Source organism: Arachis duranensis, chromosome 5 (assembly GCF_000817695.3).
Source record: "Arachis duranensis cultivar V14167 chromosome 5, aradu.V14167.gnm2.J7QH, whole genome shotgun sequence".
NCBI classification, from domain to species: Eukaryota; Viridiplantae; Streptophyta; class Magnoliopsida; order Fabales; family Fabaceae; genus Arachis; species Arachis duranensis.
In genome coordinates, this window is record NC_029776.3 from 58314749 (window position 1) to 58323003 (window position 8255).

At 39.5% G+C, this 8255-nt stretch overlaps 1 non-coding gene across 1 annotated transcript; it reads right to left on the reverse strand.

Annotated features, from left to right (window-relative positions):
• Positions 1-203: 203 nt before the first annotated feature.
• Positions 204-311, reverse strand: LOC127748045 (small nucleolar RNA R71). Its single transcript, XR_008009988.1, has one exon. It is a non-coding gene; the product is annotated as a small nucleolar RNA R71 (small nucleolar RNA).
• Between the last annotated feature and the right edge of the window lie 7944 nt (positions 312-8255).

Sequence of the window (8255 nt, forward strand, 5' to 3'; positions counted from 1 at the left end):
GATCCTTTGAATTCTTGCAGATCTGTGATACTGTTAAGACCAATAGAGTTGATCCCGAGTTCTATAAGCTTATGCTTTTCCCTTTTGCTGTACGAGACAGAGCTAGAACATGGTTAAACTCTCAACCTAGAGATAGCCTGAACTCTTGGGATAAGATGGTCACGGCTTTCTTAGCCAAGTTCTTTCCTCCTCAAAAGCTGAGCAAGCTTAGAGTGGATGTTCAAACCTTCAGACAGAAAGAAGGTGAATCCCTCTATGAAGCTTGGGAAAGATACAAGCAACTGACCAAAAACTGTCCTTCTGACATGCTTTCAGAATGGACCATCCTGGATATATTCTATGATGGTCTGTCCGAATTGTCTAAGATGTCATTGGACCATTATGCAGGTAGATCTATTCACCTGAAGAAAATGCCTGTAGAAGCTCAGGAACTCATTGACATGGTTGCAAATAACCAGTTCATGTACACTTATGAAAGGAATCCTGTGAGTAATGGGACGCCTCAGAGGAAGGGAGTTCTTGAAATTGATGCTTTGAATGCCATATTGGCTCAGAACAAAATGTTGACTCAGTAAGTCAATATGATTTCTCAGAGTCTGAATGGTTTGCAAAATGCATCCAACAGTACTAAAGAAGCATCTTCTGAATAAGAAGCTTATGATCCTGAGAACCCTACAATGGCAGAGGTGAATTACATGTGTGAAGCCTATGGAAACACCTATAATCCCTCATGGAGAAATCATCCAAATTTCTCTTGGAAGGATCAACAAAAGCCTCAACAAGGCTTTAATAATGGTGGAAGAAACAGGTTTAGCAATAGCAAGCCTTTTCCATCATCCTCTTAACAACAGACAGAGAATTCTGAGCAGAGCCCCTCTAGCTTAGAAAATATAGTCTCTGATCTATCTAAGGCCCCTTCAGTTTTATCAATGAAACAAGGTCCTCCATTAGAAATTTGGAGGCACAAATGGGCCAGCTGAGTAAAAGAGTCACTGAAACTCCTCCTAGTACTCTCACAAGCAATAAAGAAGAGAATCCAAAAAGAGAGTGCAAGGCCATAACCTTATTTGGTGTGGCCGAACCTAGAGAGGAGGAGGAGGATGTGAATCCCAGTGTGGAAGACCTCATGGGACGTCCTCTGGACAAAAAGGAGTTCCCATTTGAGGAACCTAAGGAATCTGAGGCTCATCTAGAGACCATAGAGATTCCATTGAACCTACATCTGCCATTCATGAGCTCTGATGACTATTCCTCCTTTAAAGAGGATGAAGATATTACTGAAGAGCAAGTTACTAAGTACCTTGGAACAATCATGAAGCTGAATGCCAAGTTATTTGGTAATGAGACTTGGGTGGATGAACCCCCTTGCTCACCAATGAACTGAATGACTTGGTTAGGCAGACAATACCTCAAAAGAAACAGGATCCTGATAAATTCTTAATTCCCTGTACCATAGGTACCATGACCTTTGAGAAGACTCTGTGTGACCTGGGGTCAGGCATAAACTTAATGCCACTCTCTGTACTGGAGAAATTGGGAATCTTTGAGGTACAGGCTACCAAATTCTCATTAGAGATGGCAGACAAATCCATGAAAAAGGCTTATGGACAGGTAGAGGACGTGCTAGTAAAGGACAAAGACCTTTACATACCTGCTAATTTCATAATCTTAGACACTGGGAAGGATGAGGATGAATCTATCATCCTTGGAAGACCCTTCCTAGCCACAGCAAAAGCTGTGATTGATGTGGACAGAAAAGAGTTAATCCTTCAATTGAATGAGGACTACCTTGTGTTTAAAACTCAAGGATCTCCCTCTGTAACCATGGAAAGGAAGCAAGAAAAGCTTCTCTTAATTCAGAGTCAAACAAAGCCCCCACAGTCAATCTCTAAGTTTGGTTTGGGAGGCCACAACCAAACTCTAAGTTTGGTGTTGAACACTCACATTCAAACTTTAAGTTTGGTGTTGGGAGGTCCCAATAATGCTCTGAATATCTGTGAGGCTCCATGAGAGCCCACTGTCAAGCTATTAACATTAAAGAAGTGCTTGTTGGGAGGCAACCGAATTTTTTTATTTATCTATGTTATTTCTTTTTTTTAGGTTGATGATCATGTGGAGTCACAAAAACTACTGCAAAATTATAGAAAAATCAAAAATAGCATTAAAAACAGCACACCTTGGAGGAGAAACTTACTGGCATTTAAATGCCAGTAAGGGTAGCAGAATGGGCATTTAACACCCAGTCTGGTACCATTCTGGGCGTTAAATGCCAGAAAGAAGCACCAGACTAGCATTAAACACCGGAAGAAGCAACAAACTGGCGTTAAACGCCAGAAACAGATTACAGCCTGGCGTTTAACGCTAGGAAAGGAATAAAAGTTGGCGTTTAATGCCAGAAAAAAGCAGCAGTCTGGTGTTAAACGCCGGGATTGCACTGTAAGGGCGTTTACATGCCTAATAGGAGCAGGGATGATAAATCCTTGACCCCTTAAGATCTGTGGACCCCACAGGATCCCCACCTACCCTCTCACAACACTCTATCTAACCCTCCCCTCACCTCTATATAAACCCCTCACTACTCCTTCATACTCACACAACACAAACACCTTTCCCTCCTCTTGGCCAAACCACCTATAACCCTCCATCTCCTCTATTTTCTTCTTCTTTCCCTTCTTTCTTTCTTCTTTTACTCAAGGACGAGCAAACCTTTTAAGTTTGATGTGGTAAAAGCATTGCTTTTTGTTTTTTCATAACCATTTATGGCACCTAAGGCCAGAGAAACCTCTAGAAAGAGAAAAGGGAAGGCAAACGCTTCCACCTCTGAGTCATAGGAGATGGAAAAATTCATCTCAAAGGTCCATCAAGACCACTTCTATGAAGTTGTGGCCAAGAAGAAGGTGATCCCTGAGGTCCCTTTCATGCTCAAGAAAAATGAGTATCCGGAGATCCGACATGAAATCCAAAGAAGAGGTTGGGAAGTTCTTACCAACCCCATTCAACAAGTCGGAATCTTAATGGTTCAAGAGTTCTATGCCAATGCATGGATCACTAGGAACCATGATCAAAGTATGAACCTGAATCTAAAGAATTGGCTTATAATGGTTCGGGGAAAATACTTAGATTTCAGTCCAAAAAATGTAAGGTTGGCATTCCACTTGCCAATGATGCAAGAAAATGCACGCCCCTACACATGAAGGGTCAACTTTGATCAAAGGTTGGACCAAGTTCTCATGGACATATGTGTGGAAGGAGCTCAATGGAAAAGAGACTCAAGAGACAATCTGGTTCAATTGAGAAGACCGGACTTTAAGCCTGTGGCTAGAGGATGGTTGGAGTTCATCCAACGCTCCATCATTTCTACTAGCAACTGATCTGAAGTGACTATGGATCGGGCCATCATGATCCATAGTATCATGATTGGGAAGGAAGTGAAAGTTCATGAGATCATACCTCTATAACTCTACAATCCACCTTGGCAAGGTTGCTGACAAGTCATCCACCTTGGCAAGGTTAGCCTTTCCTCATCTCATTTGTCATCTATGCAATTTAGCTGGGATTGATATAGAATGAGACATCCTCATTGAAGAGGACAAGCCCATCACTAAGAAAAGGATGGAGCAAACAAGAGAGCCCATTCATGGACCTCAACAAGAGCATGAGGAAGATCCTCATCAAGAAATCCCTGAGATGCCTCAAGGGATGCAATTTCCTCTACACAACTATTGGGAGCAACTCAACACCTCTTTGGAAGGCTTGAGTTACAACATGGACCAACTAAGGGTGGAGCACCAAGAGCACTCCATCATTCTCCATGAGATTAGAGAAGATCAAAGAGCTATGAGGGAGGAGCAACAAAGGCAAGGAAGAGACATAGAGGAGCTTAGGTGTTCCATTGGTTCTTCAAGAGGAAGACACCACCCTCACTAAGGTGGACTCATTTCTTAATATCCTTGTCTATTTATTTTTCTGTTTTTGGTTTTTATGCTTATTGTGTCATCTATTTTTGTGTCTTCATTACATGATCATTAGTGTCTAAGTGTCTATGCCTTAAAGTTATGAATAACTCCATGAATCCTTCACCTCTCTTAAATGAAAAATGTGCTTAATTACAAAAGAACAAGAAGTACTTGGATTTCAAATTTTATCTTGAAATTAGTTTAATTATTTTGATGTGGTGGCAATACTTTTTGTTTTTTGAATGAATGCGTGAACAGTGCATATTTTTTATAGTGAAGTTTATGAATGTTAAAATTGTTGGCCCTTGAAAGAATGATGAACAAAGAGAAATGTTATTGATAATCTGTAAAATCATGAAATTGATTTATGAAGCAAGAAAAAGCAGTGAAAAAGAAAAAAAAGCTTGCGAAAAAAAGTGGCAAAAATAAAAAAAAAAGAAAAAGAAAAAGCAAGCAGAAAAAGCCAATAGCCCTTTAAACCAAAAGGCAAGGGTAAAAAGGATCCAAGGTTTTGAGCATCAGTGGATAAGAGGGCCCAAGGAAATAAAATCCAGGCCTAAGCGGCTAAATCAAGTTGTCCCTAACCATGTGCTTGTGGCATGAAGGTCCAAGTGAAAAGCTTGAGACTGAGTGGTTAAAGTCGTGATCCAAAGCAAAAAGTGTGTGCTTAAGAACCCTAGACACCTCTAACTGGGGATTTTAGCAAAGCTGAGTCACAATCTAAAAAGGTTCACACAGTTATGTGTCTGTGGCATTTATGTATCCGGTGGTAATACTGGAAAACAAAGTGCTTAGGGCCACGGCCAAGACTCATAAAGTAGCTATGTTCAAGAATCAACATACTGAACTAGGAGAATCAATAACACTATCTAAAATTCTGAGTTCCTATAGATGCCAATCATTCTGAATTTCAAAGGATAAAGTGAGATGCCAAAACTGTTCAGAAGCAAAAAGCTACTAGCCCCGCTCATCTAACTGGGTCTAAGTTTCATTGATATTTGGAGATTCATTGTATGTTCTCTTCTTTTTATCCTATTTTGTTTTCACTTGCTTGGGGACAAGCAACAATTTAAGTTTGGTGTTGTGATGAGCGGATAATTTATACGCTTTTTGGCATTGTTTTTAGGTAGTTTTTAGTATGATTTAGTAGTTTTTAGTATATTTTTATTAGTTTTTAAGCAAAATTCACATTTCTGGACTTTACTATGAGTTTGTGTGTTTTTCTATGATTTCAGGTATTTTCTAGATAAAATTGAGGGACCTGAGCAAAAATCTGATTTAGAGGCTGAAGAAGGACTGCTGATGGATTCTGTTGGATTCTGACCTCCCTGCACTCAAAATGGATTTTTTGGAGCTACAAAAGTCTAAATGGCTCGCTCTCAATTGCGTTAGAAAGTAGACATCCAGGGCTTTCCAGCAATAGATAATAGTTTATACTTTTCTCGAGTTTAGATGACGCAAACAGGCATTCAACGCCAGCTTCTTGCCCTATTCTGGCGCTAAATGCCAGAAACAAGTTTAGTATAAATAGAACTTTTAACTATTGTATTAGGGATCTTTGGACGAGCTTTTGGAACATCTTTGGACGAGCTTTTGGAACATCTTTGATCATTGTTAGTCCTTAGACATTGGGGGGTTGGCCTTACGGCCATGCCTACCTTATTTTCACTTATGTATTTTCAACGGTAGAGTTTCTACACACCATAGATTAAGGTGTAGAGCTCTGCTGTTCCTCAAGTATTAATGCAATTACTACTATTTTCTATTCAATTCATGCTTATTCTTGTTCTAAGATATCCATTCACACACAAGAACATGATAAATGTGATGATTATTGATGAGCGGATAATTTGTACGCTTTTTGGCATTGTTTTTAGTATGTTTTTGGTATGATCTAGTTAGTTTTTAGTATATTTTTATTAGTTTTTAAGCAAAATTCACATTTCTGGACTTTACTATGAGTTTGTGTGTTTTTCTATGATTTCAGGTATTTTCTAGATAAAATTGAGGGACCTGAGCAAAAATCTGATTTAGAGGCTGAAGAAGGACTGCTGATGGATTCTGTTGGATTCTGACCTCCCTGCACTCAAAATGGATTTTTTGGAGCTACAAAAGTCTAAATGGCTCGCTCTCAATTGCGTTAGAAAGTAGACATCCAGGGCTTTCCAGCAATAGATAATAGTTTATACTTTTCTCGAGTTTAGATGACGCAAACAGGCATTCAACGCCAGCTTCTTGCCCTATTCTGGCGCTAAATGCCAGAAACAAGTTTAGTATAAATAGAACTTTTAACTATTGTATTAGGGATCTTTGGACGAGCTTTTGGAACATCTTTGGACGAGCTTTTGGAACATCTTTGATCATTGTTAGTCCTTAGACATTGGGGGGTTGGCCTTACGGCCATGCCTACCTTATTTTCACTTATGTATTTTCAACGGTAGAGTTTCTACACACCATAGATTAAGGTGTAGAGCTCTGCTGTTCCTCAAGTATTAATGCAATTACTACTATTTTCTATTCAATTCATGCTTATTCTTGTTCTAAGATATCCATTCACACACAAGAACATGATAAATGTGATGATTATTGATGAGCGGATAATTTGTACGCTTTTTGGCATTGTTTTTAGTATGTTTTTGGTATGATCTAGTTAGTTTTTAGTATATTTTTATTAGTTTTTAAGCAAAATTCACATTTCTGGACTTTACTATGAGTTTGTGTGTTTTTCTATGATTTCAGGTATTTTCTAGATAAAATTGAGGGACCTGAGCAAAAATCTGATTTAGAGGCTGAAGAAGGACTGCTGATGGATTCTGTTGGATTCTGACCTCCCTGCACTCAAAATGGATTTTTTGGAGCTACAAAAGTCTAAATGGCTCGCTCTCAATTGCGTTAGAAAGTAGACATCCAGGGCTTTCCAGCAATAGATAATAGTTTATACTTTTCTCGAGTTTAGATGACGCAAACAGGCATTCAACGCCAGCTTCTTGCCCTATTCTGGCGCTAAATGCCAGAAACAAGTTTAGTATAAATAGAACTTTTAACTATTGTATTAGGGATCTTTGGACGAGCTTTTGGAACATCTTTGGACGAGCTTTTGGAACATCTTTGATCATTGTTAGTCCTTAGACATTGGGGGGTTGGCCTTACGGCCATGCCTACCTTATTTTCACTTATGTATTTTCAACGGTAGAGTTTCTACACACCATAGATTAAGGTGTAGAGCTCTGCTGTTCCTCAAGTATTAATGCAATTACTACTATTTTCTATTCAATTCATGCTTATTCTTGTTCTAAGATATCCATTCACACACAAGAACATGATAAATGTGATGATTATTGATGAGCGGATAATTTGTACGCTTTTTGGCGGAGTCTTCGTGATATAAGCTAGAATCCATTGGCAGCATTCTTGAGATCCAGATAGTCTAAACCTTGTTTGTGGTATTCCGAGTAGGATCTGGGATGGGATGACTGTGACGAGCTTCAAACTCGCGACTGTAGGGTGTGGTGATAGATGCAAAAGGATAGTAAATCCTATTTCCACACGATCGAGAACCAACAGTTGATTAGCCATATGATATCTGTGCATGGTATTTTTCATCCGAGACGAGAAATCTGACAGTTGATTAGCCGTACAGAAACCGTAGAGGACCATTTTCACTGAGTGGACGGGAAGTAGCCATTAACAACGGTGACACCCAACATAAAGCTTGCCATGGAAAGGAGTATGAAGGATTGGATGAAGGCAGTAGGAAAGCATCGATTCAAAAGTAGATGAATCATTACATTAAAATGGTGGTGGAGGGCCAATACTTCTAGCAGATGGAACATTATGTGAAAATGATGGTGGAAGGTCAGTGCTTTTAACAGATGGAACCTTACGTGAAAATGGTGGTGGTGTGAAAATGGCGGTGGAGGGCTCAAGTTTTGAGCAAGCTTTTGGTCCGGTAACATCAGTGCCAAGATCCGGCAATAGCACCAATTTTTTGGCGCCGTTGCCGGGGATTGTTCAGTTTGGACAACTGAAGGTTCATCTTGTTGCTTAGATTAGGTATTTTTTTTCTTCAGAATTCTTGAAGATGAATTCTAGAGTTTCATGATGATTTGTTGAAATCTGGCTGGCTGAGAAGCCATGTCTAATCTCATTGGATCGAGGTTTCAACTTATCATCACAAGAGCTTGTTGATTTTTATCAATCTTGCTTTTGGAGCAGTGATCTGCTAAGGCTTGGCTGGCCATTGGCCATGTCTAGTGTTTTGGACCGAAGCTTTCTTTGAAAGCTTGGCTGGCTGTGAAG